The sequence below is a fragment of the Hyperolius riggenbachi genome, chromosome 9 (genome assembly GCF_040937935.1).
Source record: "Hyperolius riggenbachi isolate aHypRig1 chromosome 9, aHypRig1.pri, whole genome shotgun sequence".
NCBI lineage: Eukaryota > Metazoa > Chordata > Amphibia > Anura > Hyperoliidae > Hyperolius > Hyperolius riggenbachi.
In genome coordinates this window covers 62230489-62244722 of record NC_090654.1, presented here as the reverse complement: position 1 = coordinate 62244722, position 14234 = coordinate 62230489, and the positions used below count along the sequence as shown (strand labels likewise).

At 46.4% G+C, this 14234-nt stretch overlaps 1 protein-coding gene across 3 annotated transcripts in view; it reads left to right on the top strand.

The window, feature by feature from the left end:
* The window catches only part of RHOA (ras homolog family member A), an 81188-nt gene that overhangs the window by 51121 nt on the left and 15833 nt on the right, over positions 1–14234 (top strand). The gene's annotated exons all lie outside the window — the stretch shown is intronic.

The following is a 14234-nucleotide window of genomic DNA, read 5'->3' as shown; positions in this document are numbered from 1 at the left end:
GTACAGTCTGCGCCTGCGCAGTATGCTCCTGGTGACCTCAGCGGGAGCCAGGACATGGCCGTGCAGTGGTTTTCCAATTTAAAAGTCAGAAATTCCAGAAGTGAACTGGAGGCGGGGGGACAGGAGCATCGGTGACTGGCTGCGCGGGCACAGGATGTCTGCGGGGGACCATTAGAAGCCCCAGGTAAGTTCAACTCTTTATACCCCTGCCCCCCTACAGTAGTTCTTTAAACTCGAGACTCTTGTCAGAAGCAGATCCCTTAACCATTACACTTTCCAGCCACTGACAATGGGTTTAGACTCTGAAGAGGTATTTTCTAGCATCTGTACTAGACTGGTTTGTGGTGTGTTGTAGTTTCTCTGTGTGTCCATGTTTGCTGTGTACAGAGGAGTGATCAAGAGGTGTGCAGGAAGGAGAGGAACAGATCACTGCAGTGAAGTGCAATATTGGATTTTTTTTTCCCCTCTTTACCTTGGTGTGTGACATGTATTGTGTCATGAGGAAGCTGTACTTCCAGGCTGCCTGGGATAGGTGCAGGTAGAACAGGTTCTCTTATTGGCAGAGGCCGATGCAGCATGTAGACCTAAAGTTCTGCACTGGCTAGTTTCCGTGTACAAGATCAAGCTTTGAAGGGTGCTGCAAACCTGAGGAAAAAACGAAACAAAATCTTCACTTCCTGCTGCCAAACTCACAGAAGTCGAGATTCCCCCTTATCCACTCAAGTTAAAACAAAATACAATTAAACAACAAAGAGCGGTGCTGGATATGTAAAAAAAAAAAAATGCTAATTTATGCTATTTATTAAATGCAAATGTATGCTATTTATAAAACAATCCTCATTCATCAAAGTTAAAATATATACATATCAGAATCAATTTATTTTCGCCAAGTAAGTTTGCACCTACAAGGAATTTGTCTTGGCAGTTGCTTAAAGGGGAACTGAAGAGAGAGTTATATGGAGGCTGTCATGTTTATTTCCTTTTAGACAATACCAGTTGCCTGGCAGCCCTGCTGATCCTCTGCCTCTAATACTATTAGCCATAGCCCCTGAACAAGCATGCAGCAGATCGGGTGTTTCAGTGGTTCAGACTTATAAGTCTGATCTGACAAGACTAGCTGCATGCTTGTTTCTGGTTTTAATCAGATACTACTGCAAAGAAATAGACCAGCAGGGCTGCCAGGCAACTGGTATTGATTAAAAGGAAATAAACATGACAGCCTCCATATACCTCTCTCTTCAGTTCCCCTTTAACAAACACACAAACAAAAACAATACAAGGACAGACAGTGTGTATATTACAAGTCAAGGACATTATAAGTATAGTGGCAGTAAGCAAGGTGAGAATTGTTCATTTTCAGTTCTGTGCTGATTACTCAGGCAGTGTTGTTGTCCCATTTTAGGTCGTTTGAGATCGTGGACCCAAGAAACTTGAATGACTCTACCTGGGTTATTCTGGATCCATTTATGGCTAAGGGGAGGTGCTTGGGGGGAGATATCCTAAAGTCTATCATCATCTCCATAGTTTTGAGAGCGTTTAGTTCCAACTTGTTGCTACTGCACTAGGAGGAAAGCTGTCCCATCACATGCCTGTATGCAGACTTGTCCCCGTTTTGTATGAGACCAACTACTGTTGTCATCTGCAAACTTTAGAACCTTAACAGATGGATCTGTGGAGATGCAGTCATTGGTGTAAAGTGAGTAGAGCAGTGGATAGAGCACACAGCCCTGGGGTGCACCAGTACTGACTGACAGAGAGTTTGATGTGAGTTTACCAAGTCTAACACACTGTCTTCTGTCGGTTAAGAAATCGGTTATCCATTTGCAGATGGATTCAGATATGTGTAGCTGGGAGAGCTTGCTGTGTAGCAGTGATGGAATTATGGTATTAAATGCAGAGCTGTAATCTATGAATAAAATCCTGGTGTAGGTTCCTGGGGTGTCTAGATGTTGTAGTACATAATGCATACACATGTTCATGGCATCGTCTGCGGATCTATTAGGCCCGTAGGCAAATTGCAAAGAGTCCAGCAGGGGATCTGTGATGGATTTCAGATAAGTAATTACCAGTTATTGTAATATTGTAATATTCCAGGATAAAAAGAATTATGCTCCTATGTATCAAAAGTTCTCACACACCACACACAGATCAGGAGCTACCTGAATCCCACTTATAAAGTGACGTATGTTGGATGCAAAAATTTCATTTTAAAAAATATACGGTATGCTAAAAAGACTCAACTAAAATAAGAAAACTGTGATCAGTATTGATCCCTAACACAGGTTCAATTCTGTTGTTCCATATATTATAAACCAATCATAGGCATCATAGGCACCAATGCTCATATTGCTGTCCTTCGCTGTTCACTGTCCTTCACTATTCGGTGAATTGGAACTGTGATCAGTACTGATTGCATTTTTCTTTTTTTTAGTTTGGAGCAACATAGGATAGGCAGGCACTCTGGTTGTTTTGCTGCATAAAGTCAGAAGTGCAGCACAGGAGCAACAGCCAATGCAGTAACCCAACAACTGTGTTCAAGACTATGAAAAGCAAAGTCTGTACAAAAACCAAAAAGCAATGAAAGTCTGGCACTATAGTTTACTTAAAGTGGACCCAAATTAAAAATACAAGATTTCAGAAATAAAATCTATTTTCTAAATTATAATAATAAATAGCAGCCTTTTTTCAGCTGCATGATGACAAATATAAAATATTTTACATTTATTGGTGGAACCGCTCCCTTCATTTCATATTGCCGGGACAGAATCCGGCAAAATGTTGGAGTAGGTGGTGTCCGGCAAAGGAGGAATTGCTAATGGCTGCCACCTGTATAACCCTGGTTATGAAAAGAGAAGGGTGAGAAGTATGCACTGAAATGCTCATAGGCTTGAAGGAGTGTTTATTTATCTTTGCAGGTGTCAGTGCTGCAACTAAATATTTTGAATGAAAAAATGTTTTGGTTTGGGTCCGCTTTAAGCATTCAGAGAAAATACAGCTGGTGCAGTGAGCATCACGAAGGTGCATGCAAAAAAAAAAATACGGTACATGTGGTATAAATGCAGAAAAAGTATACTTCTACTCCAGTTGCTGTAGCCGTAGATGGGTGACAGGGAGGCAGCTGTGGGTGCCAGGGGTGCACGGCCTTACGGCCGTTTCGCGTAGTAAAACGACATGCTTCTGAGGCTAGTGTGCATCTTTTTTTAGTTTAGCCTTTTTTTAGCATATATTTTTTAAAGTGAATTTTTTTGCATTCAACATACGTCACTTTAAGAGGGATTCAGCTAGTTCCTGATCTGTGTGTGGTGTGTGAGAACTTTTGATGATCCATATGAGCATAATTCTTTATCCTGGAGTACTGCAATACGTATGTTTTAACATTGATGAATGAGGATTGTTTAATAAATAGCATACATTTGCACTTTTTACATATCCAGCTCCGCTCTCGATTGTTTTATTGTACTTGCCATGTACAGAGCGGGAAGACTAAGAAGTAAAATTTTTGTGTACGTGCAAAAAGGGCACCCAGAAATTTGGATGCCCGAAATAGCCGCGTTTAGAATATTGGTAAATTTACCAATACTTCACTATTTTACATTGCAAATTCCAATAGTAAAATATCAGTAAATTATACTATTTTACTACAGCTAAATCTAAACCTTTTCTCACATACAACCCTCCCCTTTACTGATGCCTAACCGCCTCCCCCTTCCGATACCTAACTTAAAGAGACACTGAAGCGAAAAAAAAATATATGATATAATGAATTGGTTTTGTACTAAGAAGGATTACTAGAAGTTTAGCAGCAAAGAAAATATTCTCATATTTTTATTTTCAGGTATATAGTGTTTTTTCTAACATTGAACCATTCTATAATATGTGCAGATTACACAACACTCAGCATTCAAAATGATTCTTTCAGAGCAGTCTGTGAACTAATGACCTCTCCTCTGGCAGAAGAAAAGTAATTAGTTCAATAACACTTGAGATAATAAAAGTCAGATAACAGCCCTCTCAATTGCTTTTTTACATAGAGATAACTGGAGTTTCTTAACTCTTCCTGTACTGGAAACAATTAGACTGATGTATCTGATCTTAGGGCCCTTTTCCACCAGCGCTGGCTGAATCGCAAAAACGCAAACCGCTAGCGATTTTACAATCGCTACGGTTTGCTTTTTAACATGGGAATCGCGGTAAATCGCGGTAGGTCATTTCCACTACCGCGATTCGTTTTTGCGGGGAACGCGCGGCGGAGCGATAATTGCCGCGATTTTGCTATGTAGTGCATAGCATAGCAAAATCGCGGCCGCGAACGTCGGGGAATCGCCGGTAATTGCGATTCAGCAATCGCTAGCGTTCAGCGTGAACGCTAGCGATTGCTAGTGGAAAAGGGCCCTTAATGTTTTATTTCTTAGCTGTACTACACATACAAATCATATCATAATTTTTTTTTCGCTTCAGTGTCTCTTTAAACAACCCCCACCCGATGCCTAACACTAACCACCTCCCTCTCCTAAACTTAACCCTAAACAACCACTCCCACCACCCCAGCCCAATGATTAACCCTAACCACTCCCTCTGAAACCTAACCCTAACCACATGCCCCACTCACCCTGCCACAAACAGCAAAGGCAATGGCTAGCTCCTTCACACACGCTCTTGTATCAGATGCCTGCGGTGCCCAAATTTCCCACATTAGCCGATACAGTAGAATCTTGCTATAGTAAACTCTGATCTAGTAAACCTCTGGATATAGTAAACTCAGTCCTCTAGTCCCAGCAAATGCATCAGTATAAATATGAAATGTATGACCAATTCTAAACTACTGTTTTTTGGTCCCTTGGAGTTTACTATAGAGGGATTCTACTGTATTAGTATGGGCAACTAAGGCAGCACCCACATTTCCTGCCTCCATATTTTGGATACGTCTCCCATGGAATTCATCTACTTTTGTAGGAAGAGCAGTCTTGCTTTGACAAGGGATGCACAAAAAGTATATTGAACTGCAATCTGTTCTATCATTGTCGAGCTGATCAGTCCTGGCTGTTTCCTCTCTCCCTCTGTTAGAGAAGAGCACTAGAGATGGTCAGTGAGATGCAAATCGTACGCAGCTTGGAATTTGGCCAATCAACATTTACAAGAAGTGCATATGAATAGGATTGGCCCAATTCCAAGCTGAACACAGCCTACACAAGCTTTGCATGCAAGTAGGAATTATTAGCATGTCATTGACCATCTTTTAACCTCTTGAGGACCACAGGCTTATACCCCCCCCCCCCCCCCCCCCTCCCCACCATAAATTATTAGTGTGTACACAGACTTATGGATGTCATGCGACCATGCCTTGTTTTAACATTGTTTTTAATCGTGCAAATTTGATACAATAAAGAGTTTCTGAACAGTGAAGCCGTGAGTAATTTTGATTTCGTCAATTATGACTTCAGAGTGGGAATTCTGATTCTTGAGGTTGGTTGTGCCTGTCAAGTGACAGGCAGCCTATTGGGCCAATCAAAGTGCAGGAATAGTGTCCTGTAGTGATTCAGTGTTCTTCTCAGGCTCCCGGCTAGTTTTGATAAGCACCCGGCTGTCATCGGCTCACCACCTCCTTTACTATAAGCAGAGTTGCGCACAGAAGCACCGGCCCTGCATTCTCTCATATTGCTCCACCCGGCTACTATTTCATGCCACCCGGCTGGAAAAAACTTCTGGGGAGAACACTGTGATTGGACCCGCAGGGGCTCAGGGCAGGACGACTGGAGCTCTCGTCCTTTCCAATTAGCAGGCATAAGTTCATAGCGCTCGATATGCTACTCTGATAAGGCACATTAACTTTGATAAGGCATGCTATTTGTCTCAGTGAATCAAGCCCTATATCCCTTATCAATAGGGTCACTTTAACTTTGATTGTATTGTGGATTTGTGATTTCTTGGGGTCTAAATAGCTGAGAGTATGGACTTTTACAAAATTCTATGTGTGCTGCTCAGATGGCAAAATGATTTTTCAGCTGTATTATCCTACAGCATTGGGTTCTCCATGGACAGACCGTTAATAGTGACATCGGCGCACAGGTCTTGAAAACTAATTTTCATAGAGCCATGAGGAAGAAAAGACGGGGTCATTTTAGGAATCCTCTCCAACATTTCAACACTTTTCTTGCACACCTTAACCAATTGTTGCCTCAGCAGTTTTGTAAAGTTTCCGGGTACCCACCTGTTACATCCAAACAACTTTTCAACTTCTCTGTCACAATATGTTTAGTTAGTTGGAATGAGATGCTGAGTGAAGCTGAAAGCCTTCTGTTTTCTTGCAACAGTTTGTTTTCTTAGTTGACTAAAAGTATTGGGGCGAAGGATCAGCCGGGCAGCCAGGAAACTGGCACTGTTTAAAAGGAAATAAATATTGTAGCCTCCATATTCTTCTTACTTCAGTTGTCCTTTAAAGAGACTCTGAAGTGAGAATAAATCTCGCTTCAGAGCTCATAGTTAGCAGGGGCACGTGTGCCCCTGCTAAACCGCCGCTATAGCGCCGCTAAACGGGGGTCCCTTCACCCCCAAACCCCCCACTGCGACACTTGGGCGCAGACTTGGTCGCTCCTGGAGGCAGGGCTAACGGCTGCAGCCCTGCCTCCAGTCGCGTCTGTCAGCGGCGCATCGCCGTCTCTCCCCCGCCCCTCTCAGTGAAGGAAGACTGAGAGGGGCGGGGGAGAGGCGGAGATACGCGCTGACAGACGCGCGTGGGGCAGGGCTGCGGCGGTTAGGTTCTGCACACCTCCTCTGGAACTCCCTCCCTCAACTCATCCGCCACCTACCCACACTTACCCTTTTTAGGTGCAAGGTGAAAACTCACCACTTCAGGCAAGCATAATCTCCTACCTAGGACACTTCGGCCACTGACCACCATTTTACCATTTCATACACAGCTTCCCTTTACCTACTGTCCTATCCCTTAAAGTGTACCCATGCCGAAGCTTAGATTAGCGTCAATGCATTGTCACCAATCACATCGGGGCCGCGCATCTTCTCTTCCTGGTTCCAAGTGCGCGCAATGGCCGACTGAGCCCGCATGCGCAGTAGTACGGGGCTGCGGGTGGGCTTATGCGGCTATTGCAAGCACTTGGACCAGGAATAAGAGCTGCGCGGTCCTGATGAGGAGGGCCGCACTCAGCAATGGGGGGCTTGGAACAGAGGGAAGCCTCATCAGGATCCTGAGGCTTCCCTCTCTAGCAGTAAGTGTTAGGTTTTGAATCCGAGCTTCAGCTCAGGTTCACTTTAAATCTTTAGACTGTAAGGCCTTTTGGCCTTAGGAAGATGTGTATTAAGGTAGCCATACACTGGTCGATTTGCCATCAGATTCGACCAACTGACAGATCCCTATCTGATCGAATCTGATCAGAGAGGGATCGTATGGCTACCTTTACTGCAAACAGATTGTGAACCGATTTCAGCCTGAAACCGTTCACAATCTGTTGTGGTGGTGGTGCTGCCGCCGCTCCCCCCGCCCGATGCCCGCATACATTACCTGCTCCGCCGGCGCGACTCCAGTCCCCAGGTCACCGCTGCTCCGTCTCCGCTCTGGTCTCTGGCCCTGGCATGCTTTACTTCTTCCTGCCCGGCAGGAAGTTTAAACAGTAGAGCACCCTCTACTGTTTAAACTTCCTGCCGGGCCGGAGGAACTGAAGCATGCCGGAGACCAGCGCGGACACGGAGCAGCGGTGACCGGGCGTAGACGTGCCGGCGGAGCAGGTAATGTATACGGCTCTATTGCGTCGGTTGTCGGGTACTCAAACGCCGCTAGCGACGCGCTCCCTACCTACCCACGGGCGATCGACGATAGTTTTCCGCACGGAGCGATCGACGGGATCGGACGAAAAGGATCGAAATTCGGCGTGTAGCGCGAACGATTGGCAGCAGATTCGATCCCAGTGATCGAATCTGCTGTCGAAACGGCGGCGAATCAGGGCAGTGTATGGCCACCTTTAGGCACACATCTTCCACCCCTAGATTTGTTCATTCCATCAGCTGTAATCCACCATTGGCTTGTATTGCAAATTGTTGTATTGTTTGTTTTGTAATCTTATACCCTGTATTCTTCTGTACCGCACTGCTGGTGATGTTGGCACTATATAAATCAATACCACCACCCTTATATAAATGAATATCTGTCTGTGATTCTGTGCTGTCTGGCGAGGACCTGTCTTCCCTCTCTGGGAAGTTTGTCAGCCAGGAAAAGGTGACTTCGCTTTCTGCTATGAGTCATTTCCTTCCAGTGTTACAACTGTAAGAAAACAGTTTTTTGTGTGTCTCTTCTGTGTTCTGTATAGAGAGGCCTGGGCTGTGGGGCTGCTTCTGAGAACATAACTTAAATTTACACTGTGTACTTGTTTCCATACCTCTGCAAATTTTAAGATGATAGAAAATAGGTTTATTATTATTATTGAGTTCTATAGCAGCAACATGTTCTGTAGTGGGGTTACATGGATTAAAAGAGCAGTGTATATCAACTTGGAACTATCTGCATCTCACTGACCATCCCTAGTGGTGAGCATATCTGGATGGGGAAATTATCGGTAACTAGGGTTAATGAGGAGGAACCAGATTGGATGGATATTTGTTGGTAAAGGTGGCCATCAATGATCCGGTGCAATCTTGATTGTATAGTCTTACTAAATCTGTGCAGTATTATTAATATACTTGAAATGGATACTTTAGGTAGACTCTTCTTTCATAGCAGTGGTAAGATTGTACGATCATGATTGTATCATTAATGGGCACCTTAACCACTTCAGGACCAGCCGCCTAACCCCCCTTAAGGACCAGGGCATTTTGCGGTGGAGGGGGGGTCGGGCGGCCGGATCCCGTCTGTGGCTGGCTGTGCTGTCCCCCAGCCCCCCCGTGCGCAGCAGCCATCACTCACCTTCCACGCTCCAGGGATGAGCCGCAGTAGCCCCCTTCTCCAGCCGGCATCTCTGCTCCAAATGACGCTCAGGTCGGGTCGCGGCTTGATGACGTTGTCAAGCCGGGACTCAGCGCTGACGTCAGACGGAGCAGAGATGCCGGCCAGAGCAGAGGGGGACTCCGATCGTCGCTGGAACGGCAGGGAGGTGAATGTATCCTCTCCTCTCTCCGGCTCCCCCCTCTGCCGCCGCCGCTGTCAAAGTGGATCACTACGATCCGATAGCGATCGTAGTGATCATGTGATCAGCAGCCATACGCGATGGCTGCTTATCACTCAGGGGAGATGACAGGTGTCATATGACAGCTTAATCTCCCCCTCCGGGTGCGCACGATCGCGTCCGGACGGTTTGTTAGCGCTGGACGTTGAATCAGCGTCCGGTCAGAACGGTACCACCACCTGCTGGACGTTGATTCAACTGGCCTGGTCCGCAAGTGGTTAAAGGAGAACGGAATAAATTTTTTTCAATTAAAATCTCCTATTTAGGTTTGTCACTTAAATTCAATACAACGTGCTGTGCACAAGAGGGCATGCTCAAAGCTGTTTCCTCTTGTACACCTCTGTTATCAGAAGTGCACAAGGAGTGTGCAGACCGTAATGCCCTGGAAGTACCTCCGGGTGTCTTGGGGATTTATGCAAGTTTTTAAAATAGAAATTCAATGTGTTTGGAGGGGAGTGGCGAAATAAGGTGAAATGGGATAGCAGCCACATGCCGATCAAGGTATTATGTTTATATTTAAAAAGTATAAAACTATTCAGATCTGCTTTAAAGGGATACTTAAGTCGGGCAGAAAAAATGAGGTTAACTCACCTGGGGCTGCCCCCTGCAGCTTATCGGTGCCCTCGCAGCCCCGCTCCGATGCTCCTGGACCCGCCGGCGACGACTTCCGGTTTCGCCGTCACCGGGTGAGTGATTCTTCGCGTTCCCAGCCACAATAGCACCCCCTATGCTGCTATTGCGGCAAGAAGGTCGCAATAGGGAGGGGGCGGGGTACTCACCTCGGTTAGGGGAAGCCTCCGGATCCTATCTTAGCTTCCCCCGTGCTCCTGTGTCCAATGGCGTTCTCGCTGTGCTCAACTGAACAGTGGGGATGTAAATATTTACCTTCCTAGCTCCAGCGCAGTATCAGCTCTCTGCTCAGAGATGAGCGGAAATAGCCGATCACTGTCAGTCCGCTCTACTGCGCAGGTGCAAGTCGCCTGCATAGTAGAGCGGACCCGACAGAGATCAGCTATTTCCGCCTACCTCCGTGCGGAGAGCTGCAACAGCGCCCCAGGGATGGAGCCAGGGAAGGTAAATATATCAAGCCTTGTTCGGCTTGTCGAGCCAGGATTGGGGGACGCTTCGGGGGAGCCTGTTCTCCATTGCCCACAGCTGCAGGGATGGAGGAAGCCTCATTGGGACCCTGAGGCTTCCCCCTGCCGAGGTAAGTACCCTCCAGGGGATGTTTTTTAATTACAGACTCTCTTTAAAGGGAACCAGAGATGAAGCGCCCTCATGTATTTTACAATATATCAATGGAAACATGACAGTAAACACCTACCCTGCTCTCTGTTTCATTCTTCTCTGTTAAATCTGCCTGTTATCAGCTCTGATATGCATCCCCGACTGAGCATTCAGTCTAGCTTTGCCCCACATGATTATAGCTGAGTCAGTCTTCTGTGATGTCTTTTCAAGCCCAAGTCTGCCCCCTTGTGGCTCTGCTTTGCTGCTATTTATCCTCAAAGCAGCAAAGCAGAGCCACAAGGGGGCAGACTTGGGCTTGAAAAGACATCACAGAAGACTAACGCAGCTATAATCATTCTGGGTAAAGCTAGACTGAATGCTCAGTCGGGGATTCTTATCAGGGCTGATAACGGGCAGCTTTAGCAGAGAAGAATGAAACAGAGCAGGGTAGGTGTTTACTGTCATGTTCCCATTGATATATATATATATATGGTAAAATACATGAGGGTGCTTCGTCTCTGGTTCTCTTTAAGACTAAAGCCCCATACCCGCGCTAAAGGCAGTCAGTTGCGTCTGTGTTTGCTGAGAACATACCTTGTGAAACAGCCTTCCTGATGCAATGCTGACAGTGCTGGATCGTTTTGGGCAAGTGCATTGTTCTCCTTGCCCCTCCCTCTGGAAATCACTCAATCGTGCCCTGTAGTTAACCAAGCCTGAGCATACTTGTCATTTGAAGAGTTGGGTTGAGAAGGCAAGGAGTGAGAAAGGCCAGTAGCTAAAGCAAGCTGAAGAGTCGGGAGAGTTTCTCAAGTATTGCAGTTCCTACAGCATGTTTAAACAAGGGTGGGAAAATGCCACAAACATGGGTTGAAAAGAGAAGTTCAGGCAAGTATGAGAGGAGAAATGTAGAATAAGTGAGAGCGAATAGGCTCTAGAAGTTCAGGTACAAAGTTTGGCTATTAGTAATATTATATATATTGCTAAGGATAGTTTCTGCTTACTTAAAGTAAACCTGAACTGAAAAATAAGTCAAGATAAACATACACAAGTCATACTTGCCTCCCGTGTAAGTCTAATTGTCAATATTTCTCATCTCCTGCTTCCTGTTTGTTCGCTGTATTCAATAGAATTCTCCGTCCATTTTAAAAATGGTGATGACCCTGTAACAGCTTATGGGTCATTAACCTATAATATTGCCCACTTGAGCCATCGTGATACATGGACATTACCTTGCACATCGGTTGTCCTTGCAGAAGAAGAATCAGAATCGCCTTTATGCGCCAAATACGATGATTGTCATACCCGGAAATATTTGTGGTTCACATGGCCATAAAACATTTGACAAATATAGCGGGAGAGTAGTTTATATAGTGAAGGACTTTCTGATGTTGTGAATTTTATCCTTGAAGCAAATGGCAGTATACGGTGTGCATGGTCACATGCCTGATCCTCCTTCCTCCCCGCGGGGGCACACGACGGGCATGAACGGGAGGGCAATCGGTTGCAGTACTTTACGCAGGAATCCGTCCTTATCACCAAGTGTCGTTTGTGTGTAATCGCGCACCTGTACCCATGTTGCAAGATTGCACAAACCATCAATCGTCGTTTAAAAAATCGTTGTCGGAAAAATCGCATAGTGGTTCCGGGCCTTTAAACGCACCACCATGCCTACTGTAAAGGGAAGAAACACCGCACCACATTAACCTCTTGTCACTACATTGACACTTTAAGTCTCGGTTCACATTAGCTTTTGCTAGCGAATCCGGCCGTACGGTTCCGTGGTCAGTTCCGCTGAACGGCCAAAAAACTGCTGCAGGCCCTAATTTCCCGGACCGTTGCTCAGCTGAACGGAAACGAAGGATTTGCAGCGCAATAGGAACCTATGGAAAAAAGTTTTACAGCACACTGGTTGTAAAACTGACCTTTTCCCGGATCCAGATGGCTGGATCCGTACGGCCCGATCCGCAAAAAAAGGCAGATGTGATTCTAGTTTATTTTTTATTTTTTTTATAACGTAGTGTTGGGAACACAGAGGTCAGCCTGGCTTTGTTAGATGTGTGTGGTGGGATCATACCAGAGGCCTCTCACTGCTGTGTGGTGCCCACAGGTCAAGCTGGGACATTCCCGGTGTTTGGTGATGCACAGGCAGTAGGCTGTGGCACACCGTGCTTTGTGATGCATAAAGGTCACACCCATCCTGTGTTGGGGATGTATGGTACACTGAAGTAAGGTTAGGACTCACTAAGTGCTGTTTGTTGAATAACAAAAGTTAATCCAAGTCTTTCAGTGGAGCACAGATATAGTGCTGTGGCTCTGTCAGTTGGTCCTGTTTAAAAGTGCAGGTGTGTTAGTGCTTTGTGGGCCACTGTCAGTGCACGGAGGTCAGGCTGGAGCTCTGACCGAGCTGTGTGTGGTTTGGGGGTCAGGTGGCACCATCAGTTCTCTTTAGTGCATGGAGATCAGACTAGGGTTTTACTGGTGCTGTGTGGTGCAAGATCATCAGTCTGGGGCCCTGTCAGTGCTGTGTGGTGCAAGGAGATCAGGGTGGGGCATGAGGGTTAGTCTGGGGCCCTGTCAGTGCTGTTTGGTGCAAGATGATCAGGCTGGAGGTCTCAGTGCTGTGTGGGCGTACATTTGAATGCGGCGCTGGTAGACTTGGGCGCAGGATCCAGCTGTTAAATGGCTGGTCCTGCTTCTGCACAAGTCCGGGGCGTTTTAATTACTATTCCCCCTCCAGGCCGACATGGATAGTGGGGGAATGAAATAATTCGGCTTCCAGCGATTGCTGGAGGCCGAATTATTGTGTTTTTTAAGCAACTTCGGCTCCGTCTTCTGACGGAGCCGACCTTCCTCACTGAGCGCCGCTATAGACTGATTCCCATTACAGTCTATGGCGGCGCTGGCTGCGCCCAAATCTAGCAGCGCTGAAAAGCACTGCTCCGCTGTGTGGTGCCGAGTTCATGCTGTTCTGCGTCAGTGCTGTTTGGTGAACAGAAATAATCATACTGGCAGTATCGCTGCTGTGTGGTGCACAGAGGACCAACTTGGCTATACAGTGTTGTACACTGAATTCAGGATGGGTTCTAGTTGCATTGTATTGCATAAAGTGAAGCTGCACAGGGCACCAGAAGCTATGAAGTGCTCCTAGATACCTTCTTTCTCATGTGATATAGTGGTGGCCTTTTGGTTTGGTCATCTGTATGTTTAAAGTAGGCCTGAAAGATAAATCGAATTTAAAAAGTTGCGATAACCAAGATCACAATTTAGGAATCGTCAAAGCGGTGATTATCGCGATCACGTCATTTCCACATGGGGAAGTTTGAAGCCGCTTCTTCAAAGTCCTGATGTGTGCGGCTCGCAGCGTTGGACATACCTTCTGCACGAGCCCAACGCTGTCCGTCGTCTATTGCCATCGGACGGCTCTTGTGCTTTGCAAAACTCCGGGTTCCTGTATGTCACATGACATACAGGAAGTATCCAATGCATTAGAGCTTGCAGGAGGCGAAGTGGATAGATGGGAATCGCTGGACTTGTGGTGGAAGGTATGTCCAGCACTGACACAGCTTGGGGGACAGAGTGGGCACAGAGAGACAGAGAGTGGGCACAGAGAGACAGAGAGTGGGCACAGAGAGACAGAGAGTGGGCACAGAGAGACAGAGAGTGGGCACAGAGAGACAGAGAGTGGGCACAGAGAGACAGAGAGTGGGCACAGAGAGACAGAGAGTGGGCACAGAGAGACAGAGAGTGGGCACAGAGAGACAGAGAGTGGGCACAGAGAGACAGAGAGTGGGCACAGAGAGACAGAGAGTGGGCACAGAGAGACAGAGAGTGGGCACA